The sequence below is a fragment of the Heloderma suspectum genome, chromosome 1, assembly GCF_057233095.1.
Source record: "Heloderma suspectum isolate Gila_16-S chromosome 1, 16-S_ref, whole genome shotgun sequence".
In the NCBI taxonomy this organism is placed as follows: domain Eukaryota; kingdom Metazoa; phylum Chordata; class Lepidosauria; order Squamata; family Helodermatidae; genus Heloderma; species Heloderma suspectum.
In genome coordinates, this window is record NC_139458.1 from 266,770,044 (window position 1) to 266,795,090 (window position 25,047).

The window sequence follows — 25,047 nt, forward strand, 5'->3', positions numbered from 1 at the left end:
CATACTTAGAATAGAACCATTGGCAGCAATGGGGCAAGTCAGTCATGACTAATTTAAGTCCCATTGATCTCATTGGGTTTGCTCTAAGCATGACTAAGTCTGGATCCAACCCATTGTGTTTTGAAATGTGATGCTTAGTTACTGATGGAAAGGTACAGTAAGAACGACTCTGAAACAAGGACAAATTTAGACAGAAGACCACATTCATTATTCTTCCACCCTACTTTCTCTATTATCAAGTTGTGGTTATTTTTTAAATACAGATTATCAGCAACCTAGTTTAAGACATTCAGGCATGTATAGACTGATATCTCTTAGCTCATGTACTTCTTCCAAGTTGCTCCTGCCAGAGTTTTGTCTTCCATGGCTTCTGATTAAAGTAGCGGTTTAATCTCATGGATCAGGTCTTCCATTGGCACAGATTAGAATATGACTACATAATTTAATAAGCAATAAAATAAATGGTTTAAGAAACATGGGCTTGCCTCAACATATTAAGCAAAGCAAAGCTTTCAATGCGTTGACGATTCACGGAGAGCTGCAAAAGGTTTATCTCGGCAACATCATTAATTCACTTCGTTAGTATGGGGACTGACAGATAAGCCAGAAGCCACCTTCTGCTGTATGTGATTTACAAGTCTTCTGTACTTTATCCTTTCACCCCACTGTAATCCTTACCACACACTGTGGAGTTATGCTACCTAAGCAGAAGCAGAAGCAAGGATTACAATAAATTGTCACAGGATGTTGGACTCCAGGTTTGGAACAAGGATTTTAGTTTCATCCAAGCACTGCCAATTTATCTATTTTTAAGCCAATACTAAATCTGGACTCAAAAAATGAAATATCTCACTGCATTTTTAATAGCAATTAAATTATACTTGATTGCAAATTTAAGGATTGTTTTCTGCTTCCCCCTAAGCAGTGGGAAGGTTAAGAGTGTCACGTTCCCTTGGCCCCCACCTTCCTCATGCACACACACAAGAACAGAGGCCTCAGTCTCACATCTTTAATTCACTATCAACAGGTTCATTACAGATGCAAATCCCCAAAGACTCTCAGGCTACAAAGGAATAACAGCAGGGGATCCAAATGGGAGCTAGATGTTGCTAGCAGTTTGAACAGGGACTTGCTGGCTAGAATAACTTAGGGAGGGAAATCCCTCCCATCCAGTGATGCCCCCTACGTCAACCCTCACGCATCACCAACCGCATCACCAACCGGGTCAACCATCTGAGCTCCGCCTCTAACTTTTCTTGCTTTGCTCTGCTCTGCAGTCTAGCATCCCTCAGGTCACACCCCATGTTCTCCTCCTCCTCCTGGATTCTCATGGAGGATGGGGGGGGGGGGGCTTCAGGCCCAGCCATCTGGGTGCTAGCATCCTGAGAAGCATACCTAACCATACTGAATTGGCTGGGGAAGATGCCTCCCCTGGATCTTGCTGTTCCCCTTCTGAATCTGAACTGCTAACTATCTCCATACACTCAGAGAATCAATCCTGACAAAGAGTAGCTTTAGTGGTTCACTTCAGTTTCATTTGGAGACTGAAACTGAAGTGTCTTCCTTCCTTTTTCCCTTCTATTACATTTTAAAATGCCACTACCTGTGAGGGTGATGATAGGGTCCCTTTCTCCCTCTCCTGCCCCTGCATTTAAAACTAAAGCCAAAGGATGTTGGCCAGATGATAGTGGCCAGAGCAGGGGTTCTGATGAAATATGGCAGTGACTGATGTTCTTGCTCTGGCTAACATGGCTTTAGTTTAAAATGTGTGTGTGTGTGCAGCAGGGGCAAGGGGGAGGGAGCTATTCCATCATAGTCTAGAACCCATGTTCTAGATTATGGTGATGATGATCTTCAACAGTGTAAAGACACTTGGGTGTATTTGGAAGCTAATATTTAACATTTCTTCCATTGTCAACACATTTCAGTAACTGCTCATTGACATTCACTAAGAATGTCTGTATATAGGGGCAAGGGAGATGCAGAAGTGTGTGTGTGTGTGTTTACACATGCACACTACATGCACTGCTAGTTTCTCCCTTGGGGACATCCTGTGTATACATGGATACTTGTGCACCCACAAGCATATTGAGCATAGGCCCAGTTACTGCACTTATAATTTCTGCTAGCCCCAAAGTAGGTTTATCACTAAGATATGTTTTAATTCCAGATGGAACTGAGAAACCTGGGTTCAATGTAGTGGGTTCAAATCCACACTAAACAGGACTGCTGTATGTTCTTGGCATCCTTGGGCCTCTGCTAGGGTGCACTGCCGAACCCAACCTCCCCCCCCCCCCCAGTGTTCAGCCCTGGACTCCAAGCAGCACCGGATGGCTGGATTTAGCCACCCTTTTAATTTCCCATAATGCCTCCAACCTAGCATTGCTCTGGGGCATTGTGGGGAAATGAAAGGATGGCTACACCCAGCTGCCCAGTGCAGCTTAGAGTAACAAAGCAAATCAGAAAGCAGGTGGTTTAAAGGTGGAAATGACTCACCAACTTTCCATGAATATTTCACACACTATGAACCACACTGTGATCCCTTATTATTAGACTTTGGTTATTATTAGACTTTGAGAAGAAGAGAGGCTGAAGCTGAAGAGAAACTTTGTTTCCCATGTTTACAAGAATCATCAACTGTTACCATGACTTTGGACTAGCTCTCTGAGACTATCCTATTATGTTGTACTAATGCTTTCATTTACAATCTCTGCTGATAAAAGCTGCCTCTAGTGGATAGTGTCACAGCAGGGGAGCTCTATCTTCATTCAAGTAAAGGGGACTGTGGTATATATGCAGGGCCGGTGAAAGACCTCGTGCCACCTGATGTGGGAGGATGCCCCACCCTTGTCCTCATTTATTCATTTACAATATTTATATACCGTTCCACAACAAAAGATTTCGGAGCGGTGAACAGCAAAGATAAAACAATAGAACACCATGTTAAAACAATTTAAAACATTTTAAAAGAAACAAATCCTGATAAGACTGAATTTAATAAACCGCAGCTGGTCACTTAGGGAGGACTTCCCAAAATAACAATAACTGACTGCCCAGTTCCTTCTGTCTCCCCACCTGCCTCCTGCTCAGTGCCTCCCTCTCTGCGAGTGCCTTGTTCCTTCTTCAGAGCGAGGCATTGGGAGAGAGGTGGCTCTGGAGACCGCCTGTGCTGCAGCAACGCAGGCTGTCTCCAGGGCCACCTCATCCAGGATGCCTCATGGCCTTCTTGGTGGTGTTGTGCCAGTGCAATCTACTGCTCTCCCAGATCCACTGCCGGGGGGGGGGTTCACCCCACCTCATGGGAGGGCCAGCCCTATATAGATATGCACTCTGACCATGCTCCCATGGAAGAAGGAAGCCTTGACACCCCTAAAGCAATTTTGCAATGAAAATACATATCTGATTGTTATCAGGCTCACGCGTTGCTGAGAGAAGAGTGAACAGACACACTTGCCATGCAATGAATCTCTTCCTCAGTGCAGAAATTCTGGCAGGCCTTGTAGAAACCAACCTGACTACTCACAAGAAGAGAGGGGAAATGCTCCCATGCAGTGGTTGATGACAGTCCAGCCTGGGAACAGCTGCATTGGTTGAATTTCCAGTGGTCATATATAGCTTTTCTAGGATGGCAAGGTGTCCTGTTTTACAGAGGACAATCCACTGTTTGATGATGTCCTCCATTTGAAGGGCTGTCCAGTCGAAGTCCAGTTTAAAGATAAAGAACCATCAGAAGGGAGAGAAATCAGGGGCCTTGAAGATGCCCATCAAAAGTTAGCACCTGGTCAGCAGACTGAACGGGGACACAGGGGTCAAATTATACTGTATTTCTATTAAAATTATAGTTATAATTATAGTAATTGTGTCTAGATTTACACATATACATATAAATTTGCACATGCAACTGTAATGCAAATTGTAATTTCGGGTTACACCAAAACCGTTTTAGTGACCGATTGCCTCTTTTTTGACCACACATAAGTGGCCACTGTAGCTACCACTTCTTCCCGGAGTTCACCTTTTCAAGGCAAAGGCTGCCTTAAGCCAGCCTTCCCCAAGCCACATAAGTTAGACTGCATCTCCCATCATCCCCAGCCACCATGGCTTAAACTTATATAAAGAAGGTTTCAAAGGACAACTCTTGGGCCCAGTAGAGACACCTATCAGTGATCACCATTGTACTTTGCACAGTAAAGTAAATTATTTCCTTCCATCATGACTATAAAGCAGCAACAGGGAATGTCTTTCAGCCCGAGCGCTGAACTCGGGGGCTGCATTCCAATGGTGGGTGGGGCCAGTGGTAAAGGGAGCGTGGCCACAGGCAAAAGGGGTGAGGCCCAAAGGCAACAAAATATCAGCCTGTTGTAACTTAAAGCACTTACTGCCAGTAACTGAGCCTTAGGAGAGGCATTTCTAACTTTTAGAATAGGGGAAAAGATAGTACAAAAGCCAGAAAGCTACCAAATGATTGGTGGTTGGGGGAAAGGGGGATGGCCTTCTGGGGAACCTTGGAGGGCCTGACTGGGACCCCAGGAGAGCTGGATTTGGCCCCTGGGCCTGAGGTTCCCCACCCCTGTCTTAAAAGAGCCACCTCTGTTATATATGAGTGATCCACACAGAGCATCAGAGACACAATGGCCTCTTCTTTTGCATAGCCCTCCTTTTCTTTTGAGGGGTAAGAATGGAACACGGATGATCACATGTATGGTTCTTGCTGAGAAACTCCCACCTGCTCCACCCATCTCTGAAAGTAAAATGGCACAGCTGATTGTAACCCAAAATCCATTTATTACGTTTTTATCCTGCCTTTCCTTCCATGAGATCGGGTGGCATATATGCCTCTCCACACATCTCTTTTATTCTCATAACAACTCTGTGAGGTAACTTAGGCTGTCCAAGAGTGGCCAAAGGCTTTGGGGAGAAGTGAGGATTTGTACGCTGGTCTGTCCTGCTCCTACTGTGACATGCTAACATTTAAGCTAGCTTGCATTATATCTTGCAAAGCTTCCATAGCCATATTTACTCTGCAAGAGTCCATAGTTCAATTTTAGGACAAAGCAGGCATGCCAGCAGTGTGCTCTGGAACCACGTTGGCAGCATGTCTTGGATGCCACACCTCCCTGTACGCGACTCAGATTCAAACAGCATCAGAGTCTCTTCCGAAGGATTACTGGGTGATCCAAGGCTACCTGGAAATCTGGTGATGTTGTCATCATTGTTTCCCACAGTCAAGAGAACAATCAAAGCATGCATATTTGCATATCACCAATTATGCAAACTACCTTCCTGGAGATCACCTGGGTTAAACAGATGAAGAACGCATTAGAGAGTTGTTTATCTATCCCTGAGGAACATGGCAATGGATGCCTCCGAGGTGTCATTGGGCACTCAGTGGGCGACATGCAGTTTTCACTTCAACAAGAAACATATATTAAGGACACAATCCTATACATGTTTAGATAGAAAAAAAAGTCCTACAACTCCAAGCATTCCCCAGCCAGCATTGATGGCTGGGAAATGCTGGGAATTGTAGGACTTTTTTTTCCTGTCTAAACATGCATAAGATTGCCCCCTAAAAGGGCAAGGATCTCACTTATAAGGCCTATTGTTCTTTGATATTCTTATCTTCAAGAGGAGAACATGTCTGGCATCCCGTACGGCAACATTCATAAGAACCAAATTACTAATATAAAGCATATAACTTTCAACACTACACACTATTTTTGGCCATTGTACCTCTACATCAAAGTTCTCTCAGACAAGATACTTGGTACTAGGGATGTACGAAAGGCACTTACCTTTCGCGGATTATGTTGATGGTGGGGGGGAGACGTTCCGTCCCTCCCCCCGGAATCCGTTCCTCCCCCCCCAGAATCCTGGCCGGCCGGCTGTGCTCCGCAGAGATTCTGCGGAGCTGCCGGCCGGCTGCGCCAGCAGCTGGACATCCAGCCGCTGGCTAGCAGGGACGCAAATGGCGGCGGCCGTAGCTGCCGTCGTTTGCGTCCCTGCAGTCAGCCTTGATAGGCTACGTAAATGTTTACGTAGCCTATCATGGCTGACTTAACAACAACAACAACAACGCGCATACGCAAATGGCGGTGGCCATGGCCGCCACCATTTGCGTTCCTTATTTTGGCACGTCTTAGTCTATGTCAAGATTTACATAGACTAAGACGGCGAAAATATGGGGAACGCAAATAGCGTAGCGTCCGCTATGCTATTTGCATTCCCCTTATTTTTGCCGTCTTAGTCAACGTAAATCTTGACGTAGACTAAGACGTGCCAAAATAAGGAACGCAAATGGCGGCGGCTGTGGCCGCCGCCATTTGCATACGTGCGTCGTTGTTGTTGTTTTTTAAAGTCAGCCGTGATAGGCTACGTAAACATTTACGTAGCCTATCACGGTTTTTTAAACAAAACTTAGCCATGATAGGCTACGTAAATCTTTACGTAGCCTATCATGCTTTTTTTTAAAAAAAAAACTGGTAATGGCAGTGGCGGCGGCCGGTCAGAAGACCGGCCGCCGCCGCTGCCGCACCGCCGCCGGAGCCGCCGCCGCCAGGAAGATCCGCCCCAGGTAAGTCTCATCCCGGGGGGGCGGGGGGGCAGACCGTTCTGCCACCAATTTCGGGGGGCTGAATGCGCTGGCATTCGGCCTCCCCGAGATCCGTGGTGGAATTTTCTGACATCCCTACTTGGTACACTGCTGTATGCTTGCTTCCCTGCCCTGGAATGGCTCATTTAAGCCTTGAGTACATGTCTATTGTCATTGGGTTTTTCACCAGATCAAATATTTGCTAAGGCTTCTTCAAAAAATCAGTGGCCCATTAAACTTTACCACCGCCACCACCAGATAAGGTGTGTATATGCATTTGGGTGTGGTGGGGAACAATGTACAAGAAAGAAAGGATGCTGTGGTGAGCAGCTTCAGCCCCAGTGGGCCTCAGCTTGCTCAAGCCAACCCAGGCTCTTATTGCCATGGTCTCCATCCTTTGCCACTGTCTGGGTGATCATCTGGAGGTTCCCCTGGCCCTGGACTTTGCCCTGAGGCCCAGCCATAACAACCTTAAGCATTTAAGATGGATCCTGTAGAGGTTTTCTAGTTTAAGCAGTTCTACTATCCTCTGACTGTAGGGTGGCCACTTACGAATCGCTAAAATAGAGGAAATGCGTCACCAGAAAAGGCAACAAAAGAGGACACTGATTTGCATGGTAGTTCATATGTACAGAAGCAAATATAGAAATAATTATTATAATTTAAATACAAATACAGTACAGCTCATAGTGCGGCAGGCCGGGACCAAAGGACCTGTGTGTCTGCCTGTTCAACCAGGTGCTGTTGATGGGAAACTTCAAGGCCCAGCTCTTCTTTCTGATGGTTCTTTATCTTTAAACTGGACTTGGACTGGACAGCCCTTCAAAATAGAGGAGCGTCCTCTGTAAAAGAGGATACATAGCCACCTTAGTTGACCGTTGTCTTTGAATCATCCCTGCCAACACAAGTATGTTGATCTCAAAGTAGGTATCAGAGGCACAGGCCTAGTCTCTTGGCCTTGTGAGTTTCTGCTGAGGATAGGACAGAACACAACTCAGATTTTGTGCGCACAAATTATTATTATTATTATTATTATTATTAGGCCCATAGTACCCAACTCAGGCAGCAAAATGTCTTGGGCCGGCTCTGGCCCCACCCATTCTGGGAGAGGAGAGAGAAAAAGGTTCAGCCTTACCCACTGAAAACCACAACAGAATGTGAAGAAACAGCAGGATGGTGGGTTTTGCATCTGGTATGTGGGGTTTGATGTTGAACGGGTGGCAGTTTTTGCTTCCCTGGTGACACTGAAATTGAGGTAAGCTAATTACGCTGGGAGGTGCCTGCCCCCATGCAGTGCAGTTCCATTTGCAGGAAGAGTCTTGTCTCCTGCCTAATGGCTTTCCCCAGGAGCAACTGTCAACAGCTGTGTGCACCAATTAAATAATGGCCTTTCATGAGGAGGAACTGTTCTAAGCTGGTACAGGAAGAAGCAAGTACCTGAGAGTCCTGACCTGGGCAGAAAAATCAGTATTGTCAGCTTTTTCGTATATTCTCTCCACAAGGATAACCAAGTGTATTTTGCTCATTATATTACCAGTACATGAGGCTGTACTGTAAGGCGTTGGCAATGAGGGGTCAACAAGCATAAGACCTCTCTTCACACTACAAAAAAGGAAGATGGAAAAAAAACACCCACCCACCTATCCCAAGAGACCAGCTTTCAATCTTCTTGGGTGCGTACACTGGAATACATACATACATACATATATACACACACACACACACACATGCACTTATACATATTCTGAATGACATGGAGGCATCTTACATTGATTCCAAATGTTTTATTGAGAGGACATATAAACAGAAGTCTTTCATTTGCGTGAGTTTGGTCTCTCAGTTCTACCTCTTGGCCAAGAAATCGTACCAACTTAGTGTGAACTGATTTTTATCTCCCTTAAACAGTACTGATAGGGAGATGGGCATAATTAACACCCTTTATAGTCCAACTCTAAACATGCTCAATGGGGCTTACTCCTTGGCAAGTCAGTTTAGCCTTATAGTACAATTTTATATATGTCCATTCAAAAGTAAGATGTTAAGTTCAGTGGGGCTTACTCCCAGGATTGCAATCCTATGCACATTTACCTGGGAGTAAGTCCAATTGGACACTGTGGGCTTTCCTTTGGAGTAACATGCCTAGGATCATGCTGTTTTGGAAGGTGTGCTTACACACACACACACACACACTAGAGCATTTCTTCACAAGGCTTTTATTGCACACTCATGATTGTTCACTCACAGAGGTTTGCGGGTCCTTTACATAATGTTGTCAACCTCTCTCACGCTTTCCGACGTTTATCCCTGGTTTTAAAAGATTGGGGATAATGCAGTAATAAATGTCAATCCACTTTAATGGCTGTGTAACTATGCAGTTCTGCTATACCACAGTGCCATCTAGTGGCTGTATAATGAAACAGGTAGAACTTGCAGACAAAGGAAGTCCCAGAAAAAAATCCAGTGTCAGCCCATGTAAGGAGCCAACCTTTATCCTGCAAAGAATCCGGAAGCAGAAGCCTCGGTAGGTTGTAGGATGAAAAACCTGGTGTGGAGAAGCCCTTAGTGGTGAGGTATTGAGTTTCAAGCCTGTATTTTGGAATCACTGATGTAAAATATTGGGGTTGGATCCAGTTTTAGGTGCATACTGATTTCAGACTTCCCTGCTTCCTCCTCTCCACAGCAGCCCCTCCACACCCTGAAAATGCTACGCAGACAGTCAAGGGACCCTGCTGAATGGGATAAGCTGTGGGCAGAAGCACCTTCTGTAGGCAGAGCCCTTTTGCCCATAGAAGGCAGATCCTGGATCCAACCCTACGATTTTGAATATCCAGTTATATTGACATGCTATTTACATTTCCTTATTTTATGGGAGTTCTGTGATGGCCGTACAATGAATTTGTCAGATTAAAAAATGAACTTGGATAATAAGGAGCTTCAAATAACTAAATTAAGAGAAATTCTTCCATAAAATTATATTTTTTTAATGGACCTTTAGGAAACACTGGATCTCTAATTTTTATGCTTTTGCTCTGTTAGAATCTAAGATATGGCAATCAAAGCTCAATTTCTTAAAATCTGTTCATATCTTTTCCAAATTATTGCCCTCAAAATATCTTAACATCATGAACCATGTCGGCAACATATAGATAACCTCCATCATGAAATGTGATAGAATTATTTGCAATGGAAGTGATTTCAGATTCATATAATGCCCTTTGGCCACAAAACAATGGAGAGTTCTAGGCATGCTTAAGCAAAGGCCTAACCCATCCTTCTCCACATCCTTCTCCAAAGGCCTAAGCCATCCTTTCATCCAAGCTGGTGCCCTCCAGATGTGTTGGACTGCAGTTCCCATCATTCCCAGCCAGCATGGCCCAAGCTCATATAATTCAGTGCTGGACTGCGGCCTTTGTGTACAAAATCCAAACCTGCATGTATGTTAAACATCCACATACCCCAAATAATTCAGATTGATAGTATAAGTATTGCAAACTCATTCCATGTAATTTGTTCCGTTTCAGAAAAGAGAGCAACATGCAGCAGCAAGTCTGACTGTACAAGGTTTTAGGGAGGGTAAATCTGAGGGTATAATTATGTTAATTCAGTACACCCAAGAATCAGAAAAAAAGAGGCCAGCAAGTGCCTCCACAAGAAATCAGGAACTGTTTGTTGTTACTTTCAAAAGTAGAAGTGAATTAGATTCTGCTTTATTGGTCAAAGCAGCCATTTTTGCCTACCTCCCGTTCTCTTCAGGTGGTGATGAAATATTTTTGAAATAAGTAAATGACACAACACCTATTTAAACAGTAGTAATAAAGATCCTCTTGGGGGACAAAAAGGGATTTTACTCCATTTGCCAAATGCTGGTGTACTGTAATTGCTATTTTGCATGGTTCCGTTTTAAAAATTGTACTCCTTGCCTAATGGAAGCCAAGGCTCCCAAACTCCCATATTCACAGGGGCAGTCCCTTTCTGGTCCCTGTTGCTGGTTAATTACTGTTCATGTCAGTGCATGACTTTTCAGTAAGGCTTCTTAAACATTGGTTAGTGTGAGTTGCTAGCATTGTCATCCTCCAGGTTCAGCTACCCAGAGTCTCCAGAAGGTAAATCTGGCTGGGCAGATGGATGTGGCTTATCTCCAGTGCAAAAATAAAATTCGTGGACTTGGGCAGTAAAGTACCATGCAGTTCCCAGCCTGCTGTTCCACACACTGCAGCTGCCGAGTTAACAGTTGATAACATAGGCAAAGTCTATTATGTTTTTCTAGTACATGTTCACCCAAAAGCCGTTTAAAAATCAGTGGTGGATGAGGCTGTTTCAGTGTAAATGAATGCCACATATTGTAGGCAGTGAAGAGTGTTCAACAACGTGTAATAGTGGATCGAGTAGGCAGGCACAACGCTGGGATCCAGCACCTTTGGGCAGCTAAGAGGGACCCTAATACCTTGACAGGACCCCCTGGCCTGCCCTACTCACCCCAGGCAGCAAAGAGCCTCCATTTTAAAATTCCCCACAATGTTCTTGAGCACTCAACAGAGCATTGCTCTGGGGCATTGTGGGAAATCTTAAATGGCAACTTCTCAGCTGACTGCCACTGCCACCAGGTAAGCCTGCAGCCCCCTGACAAAGCGCTTTGCCATGGGCCTCCTGAACCCCACAGGGGCTCGCAAAGTGATTCCTGGGAATACAAGCATGCCCTTATTTTCACATGCAAACTGTTGACGGATATATGGGCTGCTTGCAGCATGACCGGATCCAAAGCAAGTCAGCAGGGCTTTGCTCCTGAATTTCAGCAGGTGTAGCTTTTCTTGTGCCTTAAGTGTAATGACAGGGCAGACTGCACCTGCTGGCATTTTCCCTGTTATAACAATTACAGGCACAGGAACCCTGTCTTCTGTTGCACCTAGTTCGCCACCCTAATCCCTGCCAACCCAGGCCCATGCTTTGGGCAATGCAGTAAGGTGGGGAATTCCACAGTGGTTTCTGCCTGCCGAATTGTGGCTTCCTGAGACATGATCCGGAATGCAAGAGCCATTTTGCTTCCTTTCCCTGAGGAACTGCTTGGCAGGAAAGGAAAGAGGAGTTGTCCAGGTAGATGTCTGTTACCAGAGCAGCATGTCCATGATTACATGCAAGTACAGCAAAACTAGGAAAAATGATATTGGACAGTCTGCACTTAGGTACCATGAAAAATCTCAGATCTTTCTTTGAAGGCAAGTCTAGTCCCTATGGTTGAAAACGCAAGATCAGGTGCATGGACAATGCTAAGTACAGAGGTGCAGACCCTCAGGCCCAGGGGCCAAATCTGGCCCCCTGGGATTCCAAATACAGGATTCCCCCAAAGACCCTGCCCTTTCCCGTGGCCCTGGCCCTGCCCCTTTCTCCCAGCCCCTTTCTCCCAACCACTGATCATTGGGGTGGTTTCCTATCTTTTGTGCATCCCCCCCCCACCATTCCAAAAGGTTGAAATGCCTCTCCTAAAGCTTAGTTACTGGCAATAAGACCTTTACACTAAATATTATGGTATTTTTGGTGTTCTGGCCCCACCCTTTTTGCTTTCCACCCCTCCCACCTCTGGAATATGCCTGCCCACCACCCAGAGCTTTTCCAAAATTGAATTTCGCCCTCAGGCTCAAAGAGGTTCTGCACCTGTGGCCTAGTGGAATCTGAAAAGGCTGGGGAAGGGGGGGTGGAGGGAGTAAGCTCTCCACTGATCAGAGTGGGGTTTCCCACTCTGCTTGCCTGCCACCCCCATGAGTTCCAGCCGTAGAATAAAATTTTGCAGACAAAGGAAATCGATACAGTTTTGATAAGAGCTGGGTGCAAATCGCCTCTCAAAATTCTCCAACCTATTTATGGGCAGAGAAATTGGGGGAAAATTTCACCGAATTTCTCCTAGGGGAGGAGAAATTCTCCAACACTTTCACACAGATAGGGCTCACTATTGGCTGAAGTTGTAGCACAGGTTCTTTCTTTTTTCCTCAGGGTTTTTGGTCTATTGCACTGCTTCTGTAGGTGGCAACAGTGTCAACTGTGTTGAGGCTTCCACTTTTTTGAGGCCGAATTTTGAATTTCTTTTGGTGGTCTTTTTGAGCTTACCTAATCACTGCGGGGTGGCTGAGGGTGCTGTGTGTGTTTTCTCTCTCTGTTCCACATCTTTCCATTGCTCTGCAACCTCCCAGGCTACCTGAACTTCCTGAACTGAAAAAACCCATGGGAGGAATTGCCTCCTGACGTCTTCCTCCTGATGGCTTTCATTGAAGTGCGGGAAGCTGAGGAGGCTACAGGCTGCCACAGAGATTATTGAACGCTGACGGATAGGACACTCATGCACCCTCCTCAGCCACCTCATAAGTAAGGTAAGCACAAGAACCCCAAACCCAACCCATAAGAATTTCTGCAAAATTTCTCCTCCTTTGAATTTCTTTTCAAACGCAATTTCTTTTCTATCAAAGTGAATGAAAATGGTTGAAAAAAATGTAGGAGAAATTTTTCGCACAGCATAAGTTTTGATTCACTTTCATTGTTTATATATGTCACAAAATTAAGATTTTCCTGGTGCAACTGGGGTCATATTGCTGCACCAACTTGTTGCTTTCTAGGGCACAGAGCCATTCAGAAGAGGGAAGGCATGGGGATCCACGCCTGGCTGCTGTCTAAGGGTGAGGACGGAAATACGTTTAGAGCGCTGCGGCTGATTCGAAAGGTATTCTCACTGGGTTCAGTCCTATGGTACTTTTGGTTCCCAGGCTAGAGCTCTGGAAAAACTGTCTCTTCAAGGGGACAGCACAAGCCACCTGTGGATGACACTGATTGGCTGCTGACTGTGATGTCACCAAGAAACCTCCTCCCAGTTCTAAAAAGCAAACCAGTCATTGGGGGTTTTGTTAGCGAATAGTGAAAAAAGAACAGACAGAAAGATAAACGTACATGTAGCACTACTTTGTCTTTTAAAGGCTGGCAACCTGTCTAATACATAGATGGAAAGGCAAGATTTATGCCTACACGAGAATTATAGTTTGCAGGTATATATGCATGTCATTGAAACTGCACAGGTAGGAGGAAGCTGTGTTTGCATCACAGCCGAAGGCCTTGCTGTAAGTTTTCTTTTTATGTCTGTCTTCACCCCACCACTCACCTCCGAGGGCTCTGGTAGGGGCTATTATAAGGCAGCAAAACAAAGTGGAAGTTTTTCCTAATGCCATTCAAACTACACATTGGTACCCAAAGGTTGAAATGTTAGCATCTTGCCAGATTTGATAACCTTGAGCAATATTCTCCATAGTGCAACCTCAGTTGTGAATTGTTGTTTTTTTAAAGGAAGAGAACACCCTCTATGATGTCTGGGAACAAGCTATATCAGGTTTTCCCACAGGCTTGCATAGCATGTCCTTACTGCCACCCTGTCAACAAGATAGTTATATCTAGATTGGACAGAAAAATCTACACTTTACCTGTGCAATATTCTATTAGCACACAGCTATTTATGTAATGCTTAGAGTAGTTTTGAGTGCCTATTTTCAACAGCATCTCAGATGTTCACGTTCTTTTATGCTAGCCTTCCCCAACCTAGTGCCCTCCAGATGTGTTGGAGGGTGTGAAGGTTTGAAGCCTACAGAGGCAAGGAAAAGAAAAAGGTCAGCCCTAGAGGCCTGGGTTTTTGTTGTTGTTGGGAGGGGGTATCCTGGAGAGGAGTAGTTTCATTTCCCTGGTTGGTTTCATTTTCCTGAGTTAGGTTTCATTTCTCCAGGTTTGAAACAGTACTTCTGTTTTGGGGAAGGAGGGGATATAAACGGAGAGAGAGCCAGGGAGAGGCAGACCAGTGAAAGAGGAAGACAAGAGCCTGAAGGGAGAGCAGGAAGAAGCAGCCTGGAGAAGTCTAAAGGCGGCTAGGGTAGAGGAACTTGCATTTTTGCACCCTTTATTTTCTCGCAATGCCTTTTGTATCACTCAGCTCTATTCTGTAAATACCTTTAGTTGTAATGTGCTTGCTTTAATTTACCAGTAAACTGTTGGTTAACACCCAGGTTCTGAAGTGCCAATCACCCACGTCTACAGCCTAAACCCCATGTTATTGGAAGTGGAAGTTTAAAAGAAGGAAAGTGGGACTCTTAAGGAGGCAAGAGATCCATAAGGGGTTGCTCAGGGGGCAGGTCATAAGGGGAACCCTGACAGACTGCAACTTCCAGCATTCCTGGCTTGCATGGCCAGTGCCTGAGGGCTTGTAGTCCAACACCTCTTGAGAGCACCAGGTTGGGGAAGGACGCTTTATCCTATGCCACCTGTTTGAGCTAAAGATAATTCAGTTCCCTTTTTTAAAGAAAGAGGGGCAGGGAGCTTGAGAGGTAGAGACAGGAGAGTGCTTTCAAAAACTTACAGCACGATCTTATACATGTCTATTCAGAAGTAAGTCACGGTTGAGTTCAGTGGGCCTTGCTTCCAGGCAGCAGTAATTGGGAATAGGATTGCGGCCCTACAAGAAATATGGCCCAAAGTGACAGGTACTTTGATAAGGCTTTTGAGGTTCTGTGGTTCATGCCAATTATTTTGTTGCTTATCATTATTTTTTTTTTAAATTCTAAACGTTTAATAAGGTGGTATTGTTTCACTTTTGTGGTATACATTTTTGTATGCCGCCTCTTGATGGGAATGTCTGGAAAGGCAGCCTAAAAATGCTTGAAGTAAATAAATAATAAACAAGAAGGAGATAGACTTTCCTTATTTTTTAGTTTTTTGGTGGCCACAGGGAGATAGTGTTGAGAAAAGACATTGGGTGACCTTGGGCCAGTCAATGTGTCTCAGCTTAATCTACCTCACAGGGCTGTTATGAGGATAAAATAGTGTTGGGGGCTGGGGGAGAACCACATGTGCCACCTTGAGCCCCTTTGAGGAAAGGTGGGATATAAAATGAAATAAATAATGGGATCTGTTGGTTTTCATTGAAGTAGGGTGGCCATGTGTCCTCTTTTACAGAAGACAGTCCTCTGTTTGGAGGGCTGTCCTGTCCAAAAGCAGACTAAACAGGCAGGCACACCTGTGGTGAGATGTACTGTATTTCTATTTAATCCATAACAATTATTTCTAAATTTGTATCTATGCATATAAATTAGTGTATGCAAACTCTATGCAAATCGGTGACCTCTTTTGTTCTCCTTTGTGCTACTTCACTTCCTCTTTTTTGGCAATTCATAAATGGCCACCTTACATCAAAGAAGAAAAGTCTGCTCCCATATGCTAGTCCTGCCCAGGCCTGACAGGATTAATTTTGGCACACTGCTTAATGCTGAATGACTCATTTGGGTCACTCGTCTTAATGAAATCACAGAAACTCAGTGATGGGAGCAGAATGAAATTATGAGTAGAATTGCTCAAAGGAAGCTATAGAAAAATGCGAGTTGAAATCGTTAAAAAGTCAGTATGGATTGCTTGAGGCTGGGGGGGACAGACACAGTCATTGACTATTAAAGTTGCAAGCTCCTGCTCAACTGATTCTGATAGCTTGGGAATGTATGTGGTGTGTTCCCCCAGGAATCCATAAAGCTTCCTGGGAAACCAAGGCAGTTTTTGTACCCTCACTGGCCAGTGATCTTCCTTGCATGGTGGAGGAGAAGGTGCATGTATCTCACATGCATAATATAATTTGTGAGGTGGGGGCTCCGCATGAGAGAGACCCAATTTGTGCAATCCTTCCTGTCCCCAAAAACAGGGGAAAGAAGGTGCAAATCCAATTTATGTGGATAAACGTCTCCACATGGCGCTACATCCCCACAGCTTTCTTCTACTGTACTGATAAAGAGAAGCTTTCTTTATCCACAATGACAAAAAAGGGTGGGGAAGAGGCTGGCATTACTGTTTATATAGTCACGCAATTCTCTTGCTGAGTCATTAAGAAGAAAATCACAGAGGAAAAAGCAGCAGCACAGGCAACATCTTTTCCCAGGCATTTCTGGCCACTCGGGCTACAAACTGAATAGATCCAGGTTCTTTGCCTTCTGGCTGTTTTGCTTCAGCTGTAGGGGAGGCGCCCTTTTGACCAAGCAGAGGCCCCCTAGAGGCTTGATGTGGAATATACATAAGTGGCAACCTTGGGACCTGCCTACACAGAACATTGCTCATGTGGGAGGCCCCTTCTGCCTAGCTATTCTCTACAGCCACTTCTAATATGGGTGGCATGCTGAGGATTGCCATGTGGATCGCTCCGATGGCATAGCAAGCTTCCACACCTACTCCAGAGGCCACCTGGAGTTGCCCTTGGTAGAATGGTGGCATATAACAAGAATAAAGAAATACACCTTGTGTTCCTATAGATGTCTGTTACCAGCATACTAATTCTACACCCACAGGAATAATCCGCATGGTAAAATGCATGGGATGTGGGACTCATCATGCATCAATGGCCCTTTGTGTAAATAAGGTACCATGCATAACTTTTAGTTGGTATGTGTAATGCAAGCTCCCTTTTTAGCAGGGGTGCAGAACTCAGGCCTGGGGTCCCCAGATGGCCACACCCACTTCCCCAAGCCCCACCCCCTTTCCCCGACCACCAGTCGTTTGGACGTTTCCTGGCTTTTTTGCAGTTTTCCCCCATTCTAAACTAAGCCCTCTTCTAAGGTTTAGTTACTGGCAGTCAGAGCTTTAAGTTAAAATATACTGGTAGTTTTGGTACTGTGGCCCTGCCCCCTTTGCCTTTTGCCCTTGGCCCTGCCCATCAGTGGAATGTGGCCCCAATAGCTTCCCCGAAATGCAATTCAAACCTTGGGCTCAAAGAGGTTCAACACCCCTGCTTTTTAGCCTGCACAATGGAGTAATGCAAACAATGTCATAATTGCTGACCAATCTTATGTATGTTTATTTAGCAGTTATTCTCACTGATTTCAGTGGGACCTACTCCCAAGTCAGTGTGCATAGGGATGCAGCCTTAACCACCTTTGACTTCCTTAACACTGAGTTCTCATTTATTAGTTGATAGGTTGGAGATTCTTATCATTAACTTGAACCTTCAGCAACATTATTAACAAGATTGATGGACAATTAACTCTAGCCAGAACGGTAGGGAAGCAGCAAGCTATCTTTCATTAGAAGTCTCCTCTAGTGCAAAGTCTTCCCTACATTTCATAGTCTCACACAGTTCCATCCTTTGCCTGACCCTGTGTCAAGCCCCATGTGTAACATGCAGAGCAATTAATGCAAACTGGTGTAGCCTCACGGAAATAAACGATATGTTACCAGCATAAGATGTCTGTGAACTGCCCCATTGTACCACACAAATTATAGCTGAAACAACCCCAACTTCTCCTCAAGATTCTGATAGTCTGCTAATTGTTCTCTGAATACATGCAGCCAATGTTTGATGTTAACATCCAGAGATCTTTCAGTAAGGGTAAATATTTGACAAGTGACATGCAAAGGCAGTCAGGATTGGCAGGGTCTGAAAGCTGACGTGCAGTAGCATTTAGTACACTTTGTATAATTTCAGTCATTTCTTTAACTAATCAGGAAGAAATATCCCTTGGATGGGTAAAAAATCTGAACCATTAAATTTTGACTGCAGATTTCCAAACTGAAATTGCAAAATTTGACCACATGTCAAATTTTCAAAATATGTTCAGATTTCATTTCAATACTAACATAAATTAATTTGCTGATCTTATCAATAACCGATTGCAAATATGCTCAGCCAGCTGTTGGCCCATCTCCAAGTCAAAACATCACCACAATCCCCATAACCACATAGCAGATTACCCTATACTGAACACGGTATTTCATGTCTATCAGGCTTAAAATATTCAGTAGCACCAGATTTTAAGGAGACAAAAGGCTTTTGTTGGAAAGACAGGTTAGACTTGCTGCAACTTCATTTCATAGGAAAGAAAGATATGTCAACATGTGTTCACTCGTTTCAACAGGTTTTCCTGCCTGTTGAGCTATTATGTTGGCAGGTTGGATTTCAGCCTCTTTGCAACAGGAAAATTTAGCCACGGGATAATTTTTAGTGAACAAATTACAGGGCCTGAATTTGTTCCCATCATTTTGGGGGGTGAGTAGCTTTGTCATCCATTTCAATGGAAAACAGTGCTAATTTTTTTTTAAATGTCATAGGAAATATGGGATCCATCATCACGTTATCTTACCATCTACAAGATGGGAATAGATTTCAATTTTTACAACAACCCTCTGAGGTAGGGAGGTATATTGGTTTGCTTTTATAGATAGGGAGTTGAGATATAGGATAATTGATGGGTATTATAGGTAGCAAGGTTGTATCCGAAAAGCGGAGGTAAACTCACAGTTACTGGGAAATTTAGATTGCAATCCAATACCCACTTACCTGGGAGTAAGTCTCACTGAACTCTGTGGAGATTACAGTGAACAGAAGATTGCACTTTAAGATAGATAACAAGAGCAACAAAACATGGGGAGACCTTAGACGTTTTCTAGTTGGCATGTGCAGACGTAACTAATGGCAGGTTGTGTAGAAGTTGAGGTGGAGTGAAAGATGTCTACCCAAGCATCCCAAACTGTTCATGTATTATGAAATACTTCTTGATCATCCCCCCCCCCCCCGAGCATCTTCATAGGACAATCAGGAGTTTCGGGAGAATACCCTGGATTTAATCCAAGGTTCAAATGCAACCAATACACCAGTCCTTAGAGCTGTATTCAGTTTTGGAGAACCTTTATGGGGTGGGTGCTGTTGGAGGCAAAAGTGCAGGCCCAGCATATTTTAGCTTAAAGCTCTTACTGCCTGTATCTAAGCCTTAAGAGAGGCATTTCAATCTTTTAGAATGCGGGAGGGTGCAACCTTTAAACACTGGGAAACTACCAAATTATCAGAAGTCACAAGGAAAGAAGTGAGGGCAGGTAAGGGGGCATGGCCATCTGGGGACTCCCAAGTGGGCTAGATTGAGACCCCAATTGGGCCAGATTTATCCCATGTCCTTGAGGCTCAACATCTTTGCCTTAGAGGTTATATGCACCATTGCAGTTGCTGATCTTTGTTATGGGAGACATGCAACCCAATCCTATGCATGTTTACTTGGAAAGAAGCCCCACTGAGTTCAGTGGGAATTCCCACCAAGTATATGGGCACAAAAATAGTAACCATGAAAGCCATCCTTCCTCAAGGTAGCATTTCCATTATGGGTAGAGCAGGTGTGAGTAGCACTCAAAGAGCAATTCATTTAATTGTCTGTCGAAGTGAGGCCTTTGATTTAACTCGACCATTCAGCATTCCATGTGCACATTTGTTCATTTGTCAGTTGGTTTGTAATGCAATAATTCTGTTGAATTCTGAGATATCAGAATGAAATTTGGTAGACATGTTCAGAGCACAATACGTTTCAAAGGCGGGTTTGAGGGAAGAGAATGCAAAAACACAATGAAATGCAGTCACTCCCTTGGAGATTGAGATATCAGAAAGAAACCGGTCTGTATGTGCAGGACACCATTCTATGTTTCAGATTCCGGCAAACCACAATGCAGCATCTGCCATTTATTTATTTATTTATTTATTAAATTTATTAATCGCCCATCTGGCTGGTCACCCAGCCACTCTGGGCGATGTACAACAGACAATAAAACAGTTTAAAACAATAAAATTCTACAATAAAAACATTTTCTAAAATACCCTAACCCACCCCAAATGCCTGCCTGAACAACCACGTTTTTAATGCACGGCGGAAGCTCATTAAAGAATAAGATTTTGGAATGAAAACTGCGCTGGGGCTGGGGATACATACAGAACACCATTTGTCCTTTCAAGTTTGACCCCACCCTTCCCAACTCAGTGCCAACACCTGCTTTAAGGAAGCTAGGAAGAATGTACATTGCAATACAATACCTGCCTTGAAGACTGAGACATCAGAATGAAAGTTGAACATTATTCTAAATTTCAATTTTGAAACACCAGCACAACTCCCACACCCATTTTCAGGGGGGAAATGTAAAACACATGATAATTCTGGATCCCCCTTAAGAGACATGGGAGTGCAAACTGACTAGGCAGTTTAGTCATATTAAACTAATTTTGCATCACTTGCATTGGTTACCCATTTATTTCCAGGTGCAATTTAAAGTGCTAGGACTAAACTTCAAAGCCCTAGGTCAGTTTGAAATCAAGTTATTTGAAGGACTTTCAAATTGTTTGAAGGTCCACCCATATGAACTTGCTTGCTCCTTATGATTAGCCTCAGTGGACAGAGCCTTTTTAGTGGTGGCCCCACACTTATGATATTCCCTCGCTCAAGAACTCAGCTTGGCTCATCCTCTTGCAGCCTTTTAAGTGGTCCCTAAAGACTTATTTTATACCACCAATGCTGATTTTATAATTGGCCCCCTATATATGATTTTAATCTGATACTGTTTTTATTACATGTTCAACTGTCTTTGTTGTTTTTAACATTTCTATTGTATGCCACCTTGTGAGGGCCTGCCCTGAAAGGTGCAACAGATATTAAATAAATAAATAAAATTGGTACAAAGACTGTTTGATTTAAAGTTTAAACTAATGTTCAACTCTCCCACACCTGTTTTCCATGGAGGGAAGAAAAGTGCAAAATAGATTGTAACATAACATCTGCAGTGAAGCTCCTCAAACGTGCATTATTAGTCTTAACACTGCAGTGTGGAAAAGTAGGGATATTCTCCTTTGCCAGCCTTTCAGATATGTGGGACTACATCCCCAATGGCCATGCTTTCAGGGTTTCATAGGATTTGCAGTCCAACAGATCTGGAGGGCACCAGGTTGGAGAAGGCTATACTACACCAAGGATATCATCCATTTAGAAAAACTACAGAACGCGCCTTATGAATTCGTAGGACTTCGTAGAGCGAAGTGGAGATTCTAACACAGTCTTATGCAAAGCTCTCTTTTCTACAGATGCATTTAATTACAGGGCTAATCTGGATATCTAATCTCTGAAAGGAGTGAGAAGTAGACCACACAAAATTTCCCCCTGTGAAATGTACACATACTTTCCCCTTTGGTCCTGAGCATTTGGTTGCCTCTGGACCAGGAATATCAGCTGATCTTCTTGCATTAGAGCACTTGGAACTACATACAGCACAACATGTTGCATTTGAACAGAATATCATGGACTCTTAAGTTTCTGTTTTCAGTACCCACCGCTGAAATGGCAAGAAACTGATAAGTTATCATTTATCAGACCTGGCTTCATGAAAGCTTCCATCTGTAAATATTGCGAAAGGCTTGTCACCTTCCACTCTCTATAGAAAAAAAAAACCATATTTCTTTAATTTGGAGGTATAAAGTACTTACTGGTTTATATATAGAGATGTATTTACTTAATCTGAGACCTGAAAAAGAAGAGTTCCAATCCAACAGATAAGACCATTTGCTGCTTCGGAGACACCATGGACTGCAACATTATGTTTAACACAATTGCTATTGTGGAACGGTTTATTTTTGAACTGCTATGCCTGATGCTTCATTTGAAATGTATCAGAAATGGACACAGATGCCTAGGCATTGCTAAGTGGTTCATCTGAGGATTCTTATTTAAATTCATGGGATAATCTTTGCTTTTGCCTACTGAAGTGACAAGTCATATTCTTTATATCTCTGTCACTGAAGCTGTTCAGATGTCATTTTTAAGATACGTTTTTTAAAAAAAGTTATGCCTCTGATATTTCTTTCTATCTGACAGCATAATCAGACTCTAATTTTCACACCTGTGCTGTAGGGATGTCCATTTATTGTCTTCTGATAGAAAAGAGTTACATATTCAAGGTTTAAATATTACCTCCCAGTTCCTTTTCTGCCTACCACAAATATACTGTGACCCAGCCAATGTCCAACACTTTGAAGGTTCATTGATTTCAATGGAAGAATTAAACATACGTAACAACGTTATAACACTTTCCTGGAAGTAAGTCTCATTGAAGTCGATGGGGCTTACTTCTACTGCTACAGTGTAATCCTATGCATGTTTACTGAGAAGTCTGTATTCAGTGGAAGCTTAATCTCAAGTAAGTGTGGATAGACAATGTACACTTACCTAGAAGTAAATTCCAATGATCACGGTATAACTGAGTAAATATGCGTTGGTTTGTGCTATTGGAAGTGATAATTCTGCCCGGATTGTGCCCATAGGTTGCTGAACACATTTTATTTACTCCTGGGTAATTCAATGAAAGCCAATGGGACTTCTCCAAAGAGGGTGGGGTTTTGATTGCTGCAATAGTTGTTTGTATGTTACATTCTGGGCAGTATGATCAGGTGTTCAGAAAGCAGCTGACTTTGTTGTTACTGACAAATACTTCAAGAGGAGTGCCTTTTTTTGACCAGCGACATGCACTGATGAAACCTTACAGTTCTGCTTGTCTTCAGACATATAGTGATCTGTCTTTGGACCTTCCTTTCTTGGTTGTCTTCAGTGTTGTAACACAATACACACACACACACACACACACACACACACGTAGTTTAAAAATCAAGGGCTGTATCTCATGGTGTCTGTCCTCCAGAAGAACCAACAACACTCATGGAATGGATTCCCAGTCTCCTTCTGCAGCCCCCTCTGGTGCCCCCACCTGCCCAAATCTGCTTTGTCTTTGAGCTGCAAATACAATAAAACCTAACCAACGTCATCAGTCCTACAGAGCCTGAAAGGGAAAAATATGTAAAATCTTTTCACTGTGCCTAAAAGGTCTTTTTCAATTGAAGCCATTGCAGTGTTTCAGCCTTCCCCAGCTTGTTGCTCTCCAGATGTGTTGGACTGCAACTCCCATCATATCTAGTCAGGAGGGCACCAGGTCCGGGAAGGCTGTTTTAGAATCAATGAACGGGTTCGCATGATCACGGAGGGAAAATAAGCCAGTCACGGAGGGAAAATAAGCCACTCTGGCTTATTTTCCCTCCCCGTGTGTGCCACCTAATTAGCATAATTACCCTTGCCAGGGGTGGGTTATTGTGACATCCGAAGCTGACAAGGGTGGTTGGCTGTGGTTGTTTACAAACCATCCAACAGCCCTCGAATAAGGGATGGGTTTCAGGATGGTTTGTAAACTACCCAGCCAGCCACCCACTTTTGCCGGGTTTGGATGACATGACACCCCGTACCAGACAAGGGTAATTATACTAATTAGGCAGCTCGTAATGGGCACGCATGGGGAGGGAAAATAAGCTGGCAATTGACAAAACCCAAAGATTTAGGGTGCAATCATATGGGGATAGTCAGCCGCCTCCAAACTTGGAGGTGACTGACTATCCAATGCAGGGCAGGCGGAGCGTGGGGGGGATCTCCTCCATGCTCCAGACACCCTGCATTTGCAGCTAGCCGGGGCACCTCAGAGCGGGGGAGAAGGCTGTATAGAGCATAGGAAGCATCATAACAGCACTTCTGCCATCCTCTCCCCGCCCCCAGGAATGCTACCTTTCCCTCCGCTTTGCACTGCTCTTACGAGCGAGTGTGCAGCTGGGGACGAACCAAGCTGCCTATGAGGGGGCGGGGGAAGGGGCGGGGAGGCGGTTTTCTGGGAACTGACCTGAGAACACTGGCTCCGAGCTTGGTTCCCAGAAAACAAAAAATCCTATGGCCATCTAGCCACCGTCTATTGTCTATTTGACATTTAACTTAATGTTAATAAGTACAAATATCAAAAACATTGTATCCAAAACACATGTGTCACCACATATAAAATAAAAACGGAATTGTAAAACCTAAAAACTGTGATTTGAAAATGTTATACTAATATGAAAGGACACACATGACAATATGTTAAAATATGTATAATAAAAACCTTAAAAAACTACAAATGGGTCAAACGCATTTTTAATTTTTTAATTTTTGTCTTTGTCAGTGGCCTGTGCAAAACACTACTATGGCCTGAGCTCTAATAAAAAATTCTTTCATATATCTTTGGCAGACATTCATTCTAGGTGCACCGTTACTTGATGGATATAGTTGCCAAAATAGGTTTAGCAAAATGGATTGAAAACAAAAACATACCCTTCTCCTCCGTTAGCCTGCAGTAGTTTCAAGGCCATGTGTGTGTGTTCTCTAGGCCTTATGACACATACCCAAAGCTAACAAATGAAATACAACCAGTCCCAAAGCTGCCATCATGACTCCCTAATCCAACTAGAGAGCTAGTATAGCAGAGTGGCTAAGGCAGTAAGGAGAGTCAAGCAATTCCTGGTTCAAAGCTTCCTTAGCTCATCATCTGTTTCTGTCATCAGCCAGCTAAATACATCTGGGCTCTCATAAGCCACAAAAGGTGGTTTTCCCCAGTCTTTAATCCCCAATATATTTGTGTTCAGAGGTATATATTACCTCTGTAGATTGCCAGTTTGCTATTGGCTACTAGACATTGATAGGCCTGGTTTCCATGACTCTGTCCTTTCTTAAAAGCCATCTATGTGAATGACCATCACCACATTGTCTGGCCATGGACTCCATAACTTAATTATGCACTGTGCAAAGAAGAAAGCGAGT